The 17,595-nt window shown below is 37.2% G+C and overlaps 1 pseudogene; it reads left to right on the forward strand.

Moving 5' to 3' along the window:
- Nucleotides 1-65: 65 nt before the first annotated feature.
- Nucleotides 66-7,650, forward strand: LOC120180117 (annotated as a pseudogene).
- Nucleotides 7,651-17,595: the final 9,945 nt, after the last annotated feature.

Consider the following 17,595-nt stretch of genomic DNA (forward strand, 5'->3'; position numbering starts at 1 on the left):
CTATCATATCATATTCCATGTAACAGCATATAAAAGTGCATACCAATATATAAGTTGAGATGAAGTCAATGATAGCAGCCCTCGGACTTCAAGTGCAACAAAGGTTGCCTGTTTTGACTGGTTTTAGTCATTCATGTTTAAGTTCTGCTGCCATTCATGCTAGGGCTGTTAGTTCTGTTTCTAGTCTTTCGAGCAAGCTGAAAAAATGGAACAATGGTGGTAGGCTGCCACGTAGATTGGTGGTAGGCTTTGGGGCTTCATTTTGGGCTCCGTTTATGAACATGGAAGGCAATAACAAGTCTTTCATGGCTTCTGCAAGGCTAAAGAGTACTGTTGAACAGGTTCATTTTTCAATGTTTAACAATTCTTCTTTCATTGATTTGGTTTCTGGGGTTTTCCCCCTTGCAGCCTGTGTTTTGAATGAATGGTTTTAGTCATTCATGTTTAAGTTCTGCTGCCTTAATGCTAGGGCTGTTAGTTCTGTTTTTAGTCTTTCGAGCAAGCTGAAAAAATGGATCAATGGTGGTAGGCCCACGTAGATTGGTGGTAGGTTTTGGGGCTCTATTTTGGGCTCCGTTTATGAATATGACAGGCAATAGCAAGTCTTTCATGGCTTCTGGGAGGCTAAAGAGTACTGTTGAACAGGTTCATTTTTCAATATTCAACAATTCTTCTTTCATTGATTTGGCTTCATTTTGGGCTCCGTTTATGAACATGACAGGCAATAGCAAGTCTTTCATGGCTTCTGCAAGGCTAAAGAGTACTTTTGAACAGGTTCATTTTTCAATGTTTAACAATTCTTCTTTCATTGATTTGGTTTCTGGGTTTTTCCTGCTAGCACTCTGTGTTTTGAAAGGTGGGTTATGAAGGAATATAGTTTGGGGGTTATTTCAATTTTAGAAAGCAATTTCTAAGCTTTTGAAAATGGGTTTGCAGCAAAATTGAAGAAAAAAACACTCTTAACACATTAGTTGATGCATAATCATCATAAAGATTAAGTTGGTTGGGTTATAATTTTGATTAATTTCTGGGTTGTTCTTGGCTGACAATATAAGAAAAGCTTTGCACTTTATGAAAATTGTATAGGTGTGGATGGATAGGCAAGAAATCCCAGTCCTTTAGTTCTTCATATTCTGCATATAGGGTTAAAAGGTATATACTTTATATGAAACAGTTGCATTGGATCACTAAGAATGAAACCAATGATGTTTACCCTTTCTTAAACCAGAGATCGTAGGTTATATAAGTGGAAGGTTGTAGGAATTATAGAAATGAGCTGTTCCATTCCTTCAGTTAAGAGATTTTGTAATTATTCTTTTTGTTTCAATCATTTTTTTCAAGGGATTACATCTCCTAGTATTAGTATCTTTCCTAACTTAGAGTTTCCTAGTTTAGAGACATAATTTGTATATAAAGATGTAATATGTCCTACTGAAAAATATAAGAATTATAATAACAGAGACTTACTCTATTTCTACATGGTATCAGGTTAGAGAGATCAATCCAATTTTCGATTCTCTTTAAATCAATTCTTGTTCAACTTTATTTTTTTCTCTCCATGGCTAATTCGAAATCCTCAGCATCCGAAATCACTTCCCAGACCAACCCTTCTCAATCTGATTTTCAGATTTCAAATTCATGGTGTGAACATTGTAAGAAACCAAGCCATATGATAGATCAATGTTGGAAGCTACACGAAAAACCAGTCGATTGGCAGCCCACACAGTCTAGGTTTCAAAAGGAGGCCCATATTGCCTCTCAAGATGATTCCTCCAGCAGTTTTAGCAAGAAACAGATAGAGGAGCTGCAGCAGATTTTGAGCAGTATGACAATCCAGCCTATAAATGTGGCTTATACTGCTTCTTCGATACAATGGATAATTGACTCGGGTGCATCAGATCATATGACAGGAAATATTGATCTCTTGGAGGAATATAGTGAAAGCAGTTTACCAACTTCTATCAAAATAGCATATGGTTCTCTCACTACAGTCAAAGGGAGTGGTTCTGTTACATTAAACAAAAATCTACTACTTCATAATGTCCTCTATGTTCCTAGACTTGCATGCAATCTGTTGTCAGTCAGCAAATTAATTAAAGATTCTGGTTGTAATGTTGTGTTTGGTACCGGTGGTTGCATTTTTCAGGCACAGGGCTCGAAGAGGGTGATTGGCAGTGCTAGGCTGGGCAAAGGATTGTACACCCTTAGAGGTCAAGCATCTCAAAATCATGCCTTATCCAGTACTCTTCGAAAACCAGTTTTATCTTTTGATCTCAATAACAATAAAATTATGTTATGGCACTCTAGATTAGTTCATCCTAGTTTTTTCTATCTTTCCAAAATGTTATTGAACTTATTTATAAATAAAGATCCATCTTTGTTTTCTTGTGAAATTTGTAAAATAGCCAAACACACCAGAAAACCATATATTGCAACCAAATTTGAACCAACAACACCTTTTTCCATCATCCATAATGACATTTGGGGCTCTTCTCTTGTCAAAAGTATTTCTGGGTATAAGTGGTTTGTGCCTTTTATAGATGATTACTCTAGGACAATATGGGTATTTTTAATGAGAGAAAAATTTGAGGTTGAGTCCCTCTTTAAAAGTTTTTATCAAAAAGTTGAAACCCAATATGAAACAAAAATCAAAATTCTAAGGAGTGACAATGGGAGTATTTGAATAAAACTCATGGGTATTTCTTTAAGGAAAAAGACATTGTTCACCTTACTTCTTGTGTCAACACACCTCAACAAAACGGGGTACCAGAAAGGAAAAATAGACATCTTCTAGAGGTTACTAGGTCTCTTATGTTTGCTGCTAATGCTCCTAAGTATCTTTGGGGGGAAACTCTTCTTACATCCACTTACCTCATCAATAGAATGCCAAGTAAGACCTTAGGTTTTAAAATTCCTGCTAAGGTTCAATTTCAGCTTTTTCCCCATTTTAAATATTTAAACTCAAGTTTTTCTCCTTGGGTGTTTAGGTGTACAACCTTTGTTCATATCCACAACATAGGGAAATTAGATCCTAGGTCCATAAAGTGTGTATTCTTGGGTTATTCTTCAAGTCAGAAGGGTTACAAATGTTACTCACCTTCTACAAAAAAGACCTATGTCTCTTTTGATGTTACATTTTTTGAAAATCAACCTTATTTTTCAGGAACATAAATTCAAGGGGAGAGTTACAAGGAATTTCAGCTTGTTCAAACCAATATTTCTTTACGACCTATCCTTTATTTACCTATTACTATCTCTCCACAACCGGGTAGCACTATCCCAATTCATAGTGAGGGTGATGGGAATAACCTAAATAACTCTGATAAATTACCTTCCTCCTTATCTCACCACTCTAGTCCGTGCAAAACACCTTCCACCACTACAAAAAATGCACCTAACAATGACCCTGAAACCATAACTCCCAAACCGAAGCAACTCAGTGTTTACTCAAGAAGAAGGAAAGCTGCAGCTGAAGAAATCAGTCAGCCTAGCATGTGCCAAGAACCAGATTTGGATCTTTTTACAGCTGAAACAAAAGGTAATAATGGTTCCCAAGAGGTTACTGCTGTTGATCTTAATGGCTTTCCTATTGTTATTAGGAAGGGGGTAAGAAAATGCACTGCTCATCCCATAAATAAGTATGTTGCATATGAGAAATTACAATCTAATTTCAGGGCCTTCACTGTCAGCATTAACAATTTGAAAATCAAAAGAAATGTGATAGAAACATTTCAATCCCTGAGTGGAAAAAGGCTGTGGAAGAGGAGATAAAAGCGTTGCAAAAGAATAAGACATGGAGTTTGACAGATTTGCCAGAAAGGAAGAGAGCTGTTGGATGCAGGTGGATATTCACAGTCAAATATCATTCGGATGAGAGTGTAGAAAGATACAAGGCAAGGCTGGTTGCTAAAGGTTTTTCTCAGTCCTATGGCATCGACTTGCACCGGTTGCAAAATTGAATACCATCAGAATATTGTTATCAGTAGCTGTTAACATGGACTGGAAATTGCATCAGCTGGACATAAAGAACGCTTTTCTGAATGGGAACCTTGAAGAAGAGGTATACATGGAAGTCCCCTGGATTAGAAGGAAAGGTCACTAAGAAAACTGTGTGTAAGCTCAATAAATCCTTATATGGCTTAAAACAGTCTCCCAGGGCTTGGTTTGATCGATTTGCTAAGGCTATGACACATAATGGTTTCAAACAAAGCCAAGCGTATCACACACTATTCAGAAAAATTACACCGAGTGGTAAGATAACCCTCCTAATTGTCTATGTAGATGATATGATTATAACTGGCAGTAATATAGAAGAAATAGAGAAGCTAAAGATGGATCTTGCAAAGGAGTTTGAAACAAAGGATTTAGGGAGTATGAGGTATTTCCTGGGTATGGAAATCGCAAGGTCCGAGGAAGGGCTGGTCATAAACCAGTGTAAGTATGTTTTGGATCTTCTTGCAGAAACTGGGATGCTCAACTGCAAACCAATTGAAACTCCAATGGAGCCAGGCTTGAAGTTTTGCAGGAAAAGGACTGGAAATCCAGTAAACAAGGAAACCTACCAAAGGTTAGTTGGGAAGTTGATATACCTTTCACTAACCATGCCTGATATAGCATACTCAGTGAGCATTGTCAGCTAACATATGAGTGATCCTCGAGAAGAACATTTGGAAGATGTTAACAGAATTCTAAGGTTTTTGAAGTTTACCCCAGGGGCTGGGGAGGTGAATTAATTGATAGAAGGTCAGTTAGTGGCTATTGTACCTACGTTTGGGGTAATCTGGTGACTTGGAGAAGTAAGAAACAAGCAATTGTCTCTCGAAGTAGTGTTGAGTCAAAGTTTAGAGCAATGACTCTCGGAATATGTGAAGGAATGTGGATTAAAAGACTGCTCACAGAACTAGACTTAGATTACAAGAAGAATTTTGAGATTTTTAGTGACAGTCAGTCAGCTATGAGTATAGTAAAAAACCCAGTGCAACATGATAGAATGAAGCACATTGAGATAGACAAATATTTTATTTACGAGAAGATCAACAATGGAGTTGCAAAACTGCAGTACATTCCGACGAAGAAACAACTGGCAAATATCTTTACCAAAGCCCTTCCACGAGTGACTTTCGATGAGTTATCATTCAAACTGGGTATATACAACATATATACACCAGTTTGAGGGGGAGTGTAGGTTATGTAAGTGGAAGGTTGTAGGAACTATAGAAATGAGCTGTTTCATTCCTTAAGAGATTTTGTTATTATTCTTTCTGTTTCAATCCCTTATTTCAAGGGATTACATCTCCTAGGATTAGTATCTTTTCTAACTTAGAGTTTTCTAGTTTAGTGACATAATTTGTATATAAAGATGTAATATGTCTTACTGAAAAATATAAGTATAATAATAACAGAGACTTACTCTGTTTTCTACAGAGATGATCTTGAGCCAGGTTTCCAAACCAAATATGGCCTGCTATGCAATTGGTAGTAGTGAATCGTTTCACTCACTTGCATTCTTGCGTAAAAGCAGCTAATCTATGAATCAACGCGCTAGGTAGAGCTTAATAGACTCTATTATGGTTTCTTGCTTTTAATTCATGCATGCTTTTAGTTTAATTTCTAGAGATTTTAGGGTCACAACTGAACCTATAAAATTCATCAATGTCCTAATGCTGTAGTTCATCTCTAAAATTTAAATGGAAATTGTTGTTCTTTCTATCGAGATATCAATCCCCTTGCTTCGCAGGCATTGCAGAATGTGGATTGGCCAGAACAGTTCCCCTTCAAGGACGAGGATTTCCAGCGTTTTGATGCGTAAATAATCCAAAATATAATATGCTGTTTAGTTGAACAATATGTTAAATTTCTGCTTTACTCGAGGATATGCATCTTATTTTAGATGAAAGAAAGTTGTAAAAGTGAGACGCAGAACTCTTTGTTCAAACTTCAAACGAAGTACTATGATTAAACCACAAGTCGGTTGAATCTGTTATTTCTCGTGGACTGAAAGGCTTTGTGTTTCAATCATCCTATATCATGTTGATTACAGAATCTAATGCTCCAATGAGTGGTTCAGTCTAGCAGGTATCATTTAGCTGAATACACATTGCTTCAAACATTACTCATTTCTGAGTTTCGACCTCAATGATAAGCATATTGTCCAGATTTCAGATTTTCATAGCAGTAATACAGCTTTTGGTATGTGTCAGATCACCTGATTCATTGATCTAAGAAGCTCTTTGTTACACATATCGATAATGCAGCCATTGCCGCACTTACTAAGTACTATTCAGAGGTTTTCCGTCCCAGCAATACTCCAGGAGTGAGCATCTTGGATATGTGCAGTAGTTGGGTAAGACATTCTAAGGTTGACTTCAGCCTCTCTCTCTCTCTCTCTATTGCATTCTCATGATGCCGTTTTCGGCTGCATGTTTAGGTCAGTCATTTTCCAAAAGGATACAAGCAAGAACGGATAGCTGGGATGGGGATGAATGAGGACGAGCTCAAGCGAAATCCTGTGAGTTCAATATTTCTTCTCGTGTTCTGGTTACCCAAAAGCTGTTATATTATCTGTATTACCCTATATTGTTGATGGGATGGGGAGGATATTGCCTCAAATTATGCCTTTGTAGGTTCTAACAGAGTATGTTGTGCAAGACTTAAATTTGAATCCGAAGCTTCCGTTTGAAGAAAATTCATTCGATGTCATTACCAATGTGGTGAGTGTTTTTCCTTCTCTTCAGTCATCGTCTCTTCAGTAATCCTTCTTTTGCATCAGTGATTCCATTCGTTCTAAGCCGGTGCTTTCAAAGATGACATTTTAAGGATGCAATCTTGTAGGTCAGTGTTGATTATCTAACGAAGCCTCTTGATGTTTTCAAAGAGATGCGTCGGGTTCTTAAGCCAGTGGATTGGCTATAATGAGGTGAATTTTTCATCTACTTCTAAACCAATGGTTGATCCAAGTTTCAGATCAAACTTTATTCAACTTTTTAAAATCTGCTCTAAGAATTCCGTTAGTTTTTAAAAGTTTTGAACTTAAATGTAATTCCTTTTGGAAACAGCTTTTCAAACCGATGCTTTGGACAAAAGCAATCTCTATTTGGACGTCCACTGGCGACACCGATCATGTTCTGATCGTCGGGTCATATTTCCATTATGCTGGCGGATTTGAACCTCCTCAGGTAAATACTATTCACCAGAAGTTTTCTTCGACAACCATTAGCCGGCTATCTCTTAACTCTACATGTTATATAAGATATCAGCTGATGTTGACTGGGATTATATGTGTTGCATGTACTTTCATTAACCCCCAAAGTTTCCAAATTGAAACTAGGAGTTCCCTAAGCGTGCATTGAAGTAAATCCATGGCATTCATACAAATATATCCGATTTAAAGCACCCAAGTTTAGGTAGGCACTAATGTGAGCCTTTTATTAATAGGGAAATTCATTTTCTTTTTTGCAGGCTGTTGATATATCGCCTAATCCGGGACGCTCAGATCCTATGTACATTGTGTACTCTAGAAAGCTCAATACTACTTAAGAAGCTACCAGGCCGAAGAATATAAGGATTTTCTTCCAATCAATAAGTTTCTTTTCTTTGTTTTTATTTTCTTTTTGCAATTTGGAAACATGGAATGTCTGAGGTCCAAGGAGGTCTAAAAGTGGATCATTTGAGATTGTATTCTTGTTTCATAAATTACAGAGTGAAATAAGAACCCTTCATCACTGTCTGTCCATGCATTTCTAGATATACAGACATTGGATATATACAAAAGAAACATTATAAGGTCTGCTTCAGTCTTCCTCTATACCGTCCCAGACACATTCAGTTTCATTTATTTGAACCCTCTACATAACCGAAGCACCAATGAAAATCAGAAATGGAGGTCCCCTAATTCCAAACTTCTTTTGATGTCTCTCTTAAGTCCTACCGTGTTTGTAGCAGCGGAAGAGGTCCTCCGTTTGGGCTTTCTTGAAGGCACTGCAAGCAATGATGTAGACCCGTATGAATACCACCACTGCCACAATGAGAATTATGTTGGCTTTCCTCCTTCTTTCCTCAGGTTCCCTAGCAGACAACTTTGCATGAGTTGCAGTTATAGCAGAGTTGGGTCTGGTCATTGCTCATAGATTGCAGTCAGGGTCCCTGGCCGTGTTCGCCAGGTTCGCACAAGTCGGGTTCACAAATGTGTAGCCCAGCCACAGATTGTTGGAGGTTTACAACACCCTGACTATGAAAAATAAGAACAAACAACGTTCGAGATTAACATCAAATCATGTCCTCGTAAATGAAAGGGAGTGTTATTTTCATTAAAGAACTCATGTCCAAGCCTTTAGTATGTAGGATGTGTGCATCTTGCATTCCCAGCAAATATGTGGTGTTCATCATTGCTTTTTATTCAATCAAAAAGTATTTTTTTTAAATAAATAACAAAGTTAAATAAAACGACTTTTGAGATCAAATGGATAATTTTTTAAGAGCAAGATGAACTAATAAGGCTTGAAGGATACATACATCACAAGTTTTGCATTTATGCTTTCGAGGCTCTTCTAATGGTGGTCCGTTGCCTTTGGGTCTCAATCCAATTAACAGAACCTGGAAAAAGAAAAGCCCTGCCCACCGGCCTGCATGTGCCCAACTGTATGCCAATGGTGATTGGTGCTTGAGTTACTTCCAGTTCAATCTCTATTTTTCCCGCGTTTTCCTGTTGGCTTTTACATCCGGAAAACAAAGTAAACCAGAAAAAATAAGGAAAAAAATGGAGCAATTGGTTCCGTTGTTCGACATTTTCATGAATAGCCCAACACCAGAAACCGAGGCATCTCACGGCTGTAACAAAATTTCAATGCGACAGCGTCATCGTCAACAACGACTCCAATCACGACAAGCTCCTTCCTCTCTTTGCTTACCAAACCCTGCAACCCAGTTGTCAAAGACTCATCTTTTTCTTCAGCTACCACACTAAAAAGGTAAACCCATAAATTTTAAGCAAGAAAGAAATTTCTTTCTTCTATTTTATGTTCTTTTATGAATTCTAGTGTTCGTTGAGTTGACCTCTTTGTTTCATTCTTTTTGCCCTTTGCGCTTAAGGATTATGTTTATAGAAACTCTACCAGGTATGGTTCAGTTAAGAATATTGTCGTTTCTGCTTTGGAGAATAAGAGGTTTAATGCGAAGGAATTATCTAAGCTGGCACGTAATTTGTTGAGCGAAGGTCAGGGTTTTATTTTTGGGTCAGAAATCAACACGGAATCTGCTCGATAGAATGTCTGAACCAAATTATGTTAACGAGTGGATTTGGTTCTAGTCTGGAATCTGGTGAAGAATTAGTCGAAGAGTTCGGGTCCATACCGGATTGGCTCAAGGACATGGCTGCAGCTGATGATCCGCTTCTCTATTGGCTACCTTTATCTGGAACTGATTTCTGTCCGAGGTTTTATAGCTCGGACAATGATGAGACATTGTTCAGTCAAGTTGAAGAAAACAAAGACAATGGTTCGAAGGAAGTGAAGGAAAAGATCGAGGTGGTTAGCGCTTTGAATGTGCCTTTAGAGTCTGAAATTGAAACCATGGCTGTTTTGAGAGACAGGGTTATAAACTTTGGTCCACCTTCAAAGCTGTAGCTTTAGCTAATGAAATTCACCAACTTTGCTTGGAAAAAGGAGTCAATCCTTTACAAGTTATGAGTTTGATCGAGCCTTGGAAAGCTGAGGACGAGACCGCATCGGTGCTGATCTCTCATCTTTCGAGTGACGATGAAGACGAGCTCGCTTGGCTAAGTCAGGTTCTCTGCCCAATCGTGCTTCCCAAGTTATTGGTTCTAGCAGAGCCAGCTTCTCGTCTGATACTGATTTTGACGATTGGGCATTGCAAGCTTCATCAGAGGGCTGCAGTACACGGGTTATTGCTTCCACTCGTATTGCGAAAAGAGGGCATCAATAACCAATCTGTGACGTGATTACCAGGATCGTGAAGGAATGCCTGCACCCGCCTCACGTTTCCGCCTTCTTCCGGACACTTCTCTGCGGAGGAAAAGAGGAGAGGAGATTCGTCTTGCTTCCATGTCACGAATTGCTTGTCTCGAATGAACTGGTATGGACAGATTCATGTTTAACCTCTTACAAACATCTTAAACCATAATGTTCACTTAACTCAGGATTCTGTTGATCGTCTTGTGTACCGTGTTAGGGAAATGGCTGAAAGATTTTCCAAATTTTTGAAGTTCGAAATTTCGTGTTATGTTTGTGTAGACACAATTTTCTTAAAAGATAGAACTAGCAAGAGTTCATCTCCTAAGAGGACTCTTCCACCACATATCTTTTAAAGCAACAACACACCAACAAAGGTGCAACCGAGCATGGAGTCTAGTTGTATTAGGATTCTATGTTAGTTAGTTTTTTTCACTATATATACATGTAATCCTTTCCATTTGTAAGACACGATTATCATACGGGATTATGCACACAAAATAAATACGCAAAACAAAAACGCAAGAAGCCCCAAAGATTCGCTTGTAATTTTCAACAGAGAAATAAAAGAGGTATTTTTACCTATATTGCTTCGATTCTCGCTTGCATGTGGCTTGTTTCATTTCTCTTTTCCATTTTTATTTTGAAAAGGTCGACACAAGGGACCGAGATATTTGAAAAGATTCGCTTATTAGGATTCTATTGTTAGTTAGTTTTTTTCACTATATATACATGTGGCTTGTTTCGCTTCCCTTTTTTATTATATGGATATTATTCATTTATTTTTATTATTCATGTTATTATTATATAGTATTATATATTTTAAATTATTTCATTTTTTTACTACATTATATATATATATATATATGTTTCTTTAATATTTTACTTATAAGTCTATTATTACTATATATTGTAATTATCTTTATCTAGTTATATATTTTTTTATACTTTTAATAGTTTATTTATATACCTATTATTATATATATATTCTTAATATTTTTATTTATTATTCTTTATTTACGTAATTATCTTATAAACTTTATATATATATATATATATTATTATTTTTTTATTTTCGTTATTCATTTTATTATTTTGTTAAACCTTGTGTCTTTCATTATCATTATTAAACATTATATTATATATTACTAACCTAGATGACCCATTTTTTTTATTTCTAACTAAAGTCTCTCCCGCTTTCCTCTTTGCTTATTTCTACTAAAGCCCCCTACTTTCGTTGAAGTGAGAGGGTAGTTTTTCTATTTTTAAATATTTGTTGTATATATATATATCTTATTTATTTTATTAATACTTTGATGTATATATATTTTTTTTCATTTTTAAATATTATATATAATTAATTTACTATTTTTCCTTATCTTATTTATTTTTTATTTATTTTATTTTTTCCCTTTTATTTTATTTTATTATCTTTATCTTATTTGTTTTCTTTACCTTGTTTATCTAACACATTTCTCGATTTTTTTAAGGATATTTTAAATCAATCTAAGGTAAGTATTGGAATCGTATTTTTACCTTTTAATTTTAACTTATAATTTTCTTATTTAAGACAACTGAAATTACATAGTACCGAAAGGGCATTCAAGGGTGCTAACCCTTCCTTGACTGTAACCGACTCCCGAATCCGACACATCTTTGGTAAGACGCAGATCAGGTAAGAAATAAGGTATCCGATCTACCTATTTATCTTAAAATAAAAGATCGGTGGCGACTCCAATCCACATTTTCCTAAGTCGAAGCCCAATTTCGGGGCCCAACCGAAAACGGTTTGCGACAGCTTGGCGACTCCACTGGGGACAGTAAGTCAGTCAGGCTAAGGTAATTTCCAGTTGTCTTTTTAACGAAAAAGGTAAGTTTAAATTTTAAGGTAACATTTCGATCCTTATTACCTACCTTTGATTATATTTTTTCGAGTAAATAGTTGAACTCATCGTTTTCTAGTGATTTCAGCTTTCCAAACTTTTTCATTTAAGGCACTAAACTCGAGCTCCGAACCCGTTTTAAGTGGGGGTGAAGCGACGCATTCATGTGTAAATTTATTCACCGCATATGCCAAGCAAGTAGCATTCGGATTCATATACCTTCTGTCTTCGTGTGAATTTATTCTCCGCATAGACATAAGGAATGTGTTCTCGAGTTTAACTTAGTCCACACAAGCCTGTGATGGGTTTAGGACTAAGGGTCTGGTAATTTATTTATTTTATTTTTCTAACTGTTTGCCTTGTGTTTGCCTTTGTGTTTGTTTTTAAAGTATTTGCATCATAACAGAGGCCATTGATTCCTAAAAAGGTGTTTGTTACACAAAATAATCTGAATTAATAGATAAAGGTGTTGTAATACAAGAGATTAAAAACCCCGAGGTACGATTATGGTCCGAGAAGACTCAGAAGGAAAATAGAGATAGTCTTCAAGGAAGCTATGTGTCAAAGCTGGTTAGCTACGCCTCTATCAGCCTAAAGTATAACGACGTGCAAGAGCTTCGGGACATCTGGGGCAGTTGGAAGAATGATCAGAAACAGAAATTGAAGAATACACTACACTGTTGCACTGTGAAAATATCAGACTGGAGCGAGCTTATATTAAACTCATCAAAAGTCAGCCTTTCAAGAGTGCACTAGCCAAGGTTGCTGGGGTTGACGAAAGATGGGTAACAGACCGAGCTCGATGTAAAGGCAGTGGGGAAGGAATTACTTGGCTTCATATCAAGCAACTGATGAAGGACCATCCCGATGAGTGGAAGGCAATAGACCTGTTTGCACTGGGTTTGTATGGCCTGATTATATTCCCGAAGACTTTGGGGTACATTGACGCAGCCGTGGTGGAACTGTTTGAGCAACTTTCGAAACGAGTCATCCCAACACCGACCATCTTAGCCGAGACCTTTCAGTCTCTCAACCATTGCCGAAGAGCTGGCGGAGGTAGATTCATTAGATGTGTTCAGCTCCTTCAAGTCTGGATTCACGACCACTTCTAGAAGACTAATGGGGTTGCCTACCACCGATTTAGCACTACGTATTCACCTTTGAGAGAGTTCATCACCATGAAATGGCATGAAGGCGCTTCAAAAGAGAAGTGGATGAAAGTCTTCACTCATCTCCAAGATCAGGATATTACCTGGAAAGCCCCCTGGTTGTTCCTCAGTGACGTTCTTTTTCGATGTGGGGACTCCAACACTATGACCTTACTTGGACTTTGGGGTGCAGTTGGGTATGCTTCGTTTTTAGCACTTAGACAGTATGGGGCACGTCAGTTTGTCCCAACAACATGCGGACTAGCCAGATCAGAGTTTGAGTATCACGGTGATAACTATAAAAAGATGATCAAGGAAGCAGTCGATTCATGGAAGAAAGTATTCTGGATGGATGTTGTAGCTGCCAAAAATATGCTTACTACGGACTATGTGGAGTGGCGAAGATTGAGAAAAAATGACAATATCCCGGTGCTAGACTGTGAGGACACCCGAACCCTGGAAGAACATCTCAGGCCCGTCTTTTCTGAACTTGAGATAGCTAAGAAAGAGTTTGAAGCTGTGAATAACGAGCTGAAGCAGAGGGTAAAGGAGCTTGAAGCTGAGCGCTATCAATGGAAGCTAAATGTCGACTCTCAGAAAGATCGAGCAGACAAACTTGAAAAAGAACAGAAAAAAGTCTGTTTTGAGCTCGAAGACTTGAGAAATGAGTATCAAGATAAAGTCAATGATAAATCTAAGTTGAAAGTGGCTTCTGAATACTGGAAAGACGAAGCTCATAGCCTGAAAAGAAAGTTCGAAGGGCCTGATGAGAGAGCTTGGAAGGAATAGATGAAGACTTCTCAGAGGCGCTTAGCAGATAGTCAGCATCAAAACCAATGCTTGAGAATCCAGATGGCTGATCTGGAGAAACAACATGAGAGAGATGGCAAAACAATAGCTGAGTTAGAAACTATTGTAGATGGGTTCAAGAAGAAAGTGAGCGAGCTTCAGATAGTGCTCTTCGACGGAGGTTTACAGTGGCGTTTTCGTTGGGAGCAAGCACAACAAAGGGTGAAAGCCAGAGATGCAGTCATACGAGACTTCCTGGATCAAGTACAGAAGGCAGCTCGTCATCTACACGGCCTGGCAAGGGAAGCTGGAATGGTCCGACAAGGCATACAACCAGTGACAGATGAAGACAGAAGACTTGTCAACCTACTAGAAGCTGTTCGGGGTCTAGAGAATTTAGTCCGAATGTACCTTTGATCGTTTTTATGTCTCTTACAAGATAAAACATTTTTGTCTAAGTAAAAATTATTTATAATAATGGACACTTTTCTGGATCAATGCCTCGAACATTTCATGCATTCTTGCATTTTGCATTTTTGCATTTTTGCATCTTCATCTATATTTTTAAGCATTTTCATAAACATAAAATTAAGTCATGAAGGACTCGATGAAGTGGATTTAACCACATGGAAGCAATATTGTAACATTAAAGAGCCTGATCAGCTGATGGTAGGACAAAGCTGGCCAGGATGATCTAAGAAAAAAATTCCCATATCCTAAGGACTACGATGTTAAAGCTGTTAGCTGTTACCACATAAGAAGCCCCAAACATTCCTCTGAGAACTATAAGGCGCTGAAGCGCAAGATCCAAAACCTGATGGATTCAGGGGCATAAACGGCCGAAGAAGGGGGCATGGCATATACCATTTGCACTTAGGGGATTTTTTTTTGTTTAAACACATCTTTAACCTTTCATCGTTTGCTTAATCTTTTAAAGGATTGAATTTATGCTACTTTCTAAGGTGAAGCAATTGAACAAATTCTAATCTTTAGTTCTTCGAATATTAAATGAATTAAGGATTCTTTTAATTCTTCAAGAATTATAGATTTTTGACATATGGCAAGATTAGACATTTCTTATCCTGTCTCAAACCCCAAAACAAAATACCTTGATTCTTTACCCAAAATAACTCATGGTCATTACCAAAAAGACCAAATCTTGACATTACCTCCCTTTGAAATTCTTGAACATCACCTTTATCTTTTTGATACACCCACACCTTTCTTTGAGTCAATAAGATCACACCATTGTCTTTTTAGACTCAAAATTGACATTTTTACACCATTAAAGCCCACATCATCGAGTTGTTCATTTGAACATGAGCATTCTTCTAAGTCATAACTTGGGGCATCTCGCAGGGATCTTGAACATTAAGACATCTGGGGGAAAAAGAAGAAAAATTCATCCAAAATAATTCTATCATGCATTAATTACACTATTTTCATGTAAATAGAATTAATCCTGAAAATCTATCCCCCTAGGGATACCTCTTCTGTGAGGACTTCCATGTATGAAATGATGAACGACTTTCTTTCTTTATCCCTTCACAACAGGATAAAAAATATATCCCTTGTGTCCCCTTTTGAGCCTATAGTATTTTTCTTCTGATTCAACCATAACCAAGGATCACCCTCCACACTGGGGGGCAAGGTGGAAAAAATCTGCTCACGTGAGTGAAGACATCAATCCAAAGGAAATACCAAAAGGTGGGCCAAATACCAATTGTGAAGATTCAATCAAGAACAAAAAAGAAAAGAAGCAAAAAAGAAAAAAAACAAGAACAAAAAAGAAAAGAAGCAAAAATCAAAAGGAAAAGGGACAAAAAGCACATGCAAAGATTCCCTAAAGATAAATGGCACATCAAGCTTCAAACTATGAGATTGATGAAGCACAATCTTTCTTCAATCACTGAATCACTTCACTCGAAGATCATAGAGCATCAGGAGAAAGAGATATTTTGAGAAAGACAAGATCGAGGGCATCAAAATGAATTGATCCTTGGTTCAATACCCTGAAACACTTATTTGGGCCTATTTATCCTTTTCTTTCATAACCATGAGCCCTGGCCTACATTACGCGCCTTAAAAGTCCCTTCTAATCATACATGGATTTCTAAACAGAAGAGACTATCTTCAGATTTCATCCCGCTCATCAGGATTAATTTGCAAAAAAAACAATGTAATTAATGCATGGTAGAGAAAAATGACAAAGGGGGGTTCAAGACGTAAATCCTGAATAACGTCTTGAAACTAAATGAGGGTTCGAGTTGAAAACCTGAAAAGGTGGCTCGAATATAAAAATTGTGCAACTGAGGCGATCACACAAATTCCTTGATAAGGCATCGCACAATCCGAGTGTGACAACGAAGGTTGGGAGTCAGAGAACACTTCCAACAGAGAAATATGCAAGCTACCCCATCAATCCTTTGAGCATAAAATGGCAAACCTTTGACCAAACACGATAATCTGAGACTTTTTTATCCGTTCCTTACTTAACCATTTCCCAAAGATAGCTTTGATCTTGACACTTGTCAAATAGCTATAATTTATTGAAGGATTAACATTGTAATTAATTCTTTGATATCCGATGAACTCTAGTTTTATGATTCGTCTCAATTGTAAAACCGTGAAAGTGACAATATTTTCAAAACTTTTGGTTAAACATTTTTTGAAACTCTTTTAATTGATATTTTCATAACTTTGAAAATAAAAGAAAAAGAAAAACATTTTTTTTCAAACAAGACAGTCTCTCTAGAGTGGATCATGGTAAATGACATGTGACTCTTAGACACAAAGCTCGTGCTCAGAATCAATGCTGAAGAAATAAATGAGGAACATTTGGGGCATCTTTGAAGATTCAACATCAAATATTGGGGCATCTTTGGGGATTCAACATCCTAATGCGAAATATCAGACCTTCTGAAGGCATTTCCTCTACATGCAGGAATAAGCAGGAAAAAATGAGGCTCTATCCAAGAGATAAATGACATTAATTCATATTGCATGCATCTTAGACATACTTGAGAGCATCACATTTATCATTTTTAGCATACATAAGTTTTGCAGCTTTAGAGTCAAGTTTCAACTTCAATGCGAAAGATACATGATTCAAAAGAGTTTGTAAAAATCGATAGTGGTTGCTTAACTTAGTAGCAAGGAGCTACACCTCAACTAATTTGATATATTGAAAGATCGACAGATCTTAGAATCAACTTCAGACGAGTTCGAGAGCTAATTCAGAACCGATCCAGTTCGCATGTTCAAGTTGGATTTCAACTTCACGACGAAGGATATCCAATTCCTGGGCTCAAATTCACGGTGAAGGGGCCACCCACGGTTTCAACTTCACGATGAAGGGAATCGTGCTCACCATTGTCTCTCTTAAGACAGTTTCCCTTGAAACAAACTTTGTCTCTCTTGAGACAGTTTCCCTTAAAAAAAAACCTTTGAAATTGTTTCTCTTGAAACACAAAAACCTTTGAAACATAAACATTGAAAACATTTCCCTTGAAATGAATTTTGTCTCTCTTGAGACAGTTTCCCTTGAAACAAAATCTTTGAATATGTTTTCCTTGGAACTAATTTCATCTCCCTGTGAGACAATTTCTTTTGGAACTAAGTTTTGTCTCTCTTGAGACAGTTTTTCTTAAAACAAAATTTTGTCTCCCCTGAGATCGTTTCTCATGAAACAACAAATATCTTTGAGATCGTTTCCCTTGAAACGAATTCTGTCTCTTTCGAGACAATTTCTCTTGAAGCATCATCTGAACCGTTACACTCAGCTCAGGCACATACTTGGGATGGTCGAAA

This window comes from Hibiscus syriacus, unplaced genomic scaffold, assembly GCF_006381635.1.
Source record: "Hibiscus syriacus cultivar Baekdansim isolate YM2019G1 unplaced genomic scaffold, ASM638163v2 tig00112490_pilon, whole genome shotgun sequence".
NCBI lineage: Eukaryota > Viridiplantae > Streptophyta > Magnoliopsida > Malvales > Malvaceae > Hibiscus > Hibiscus syriacus.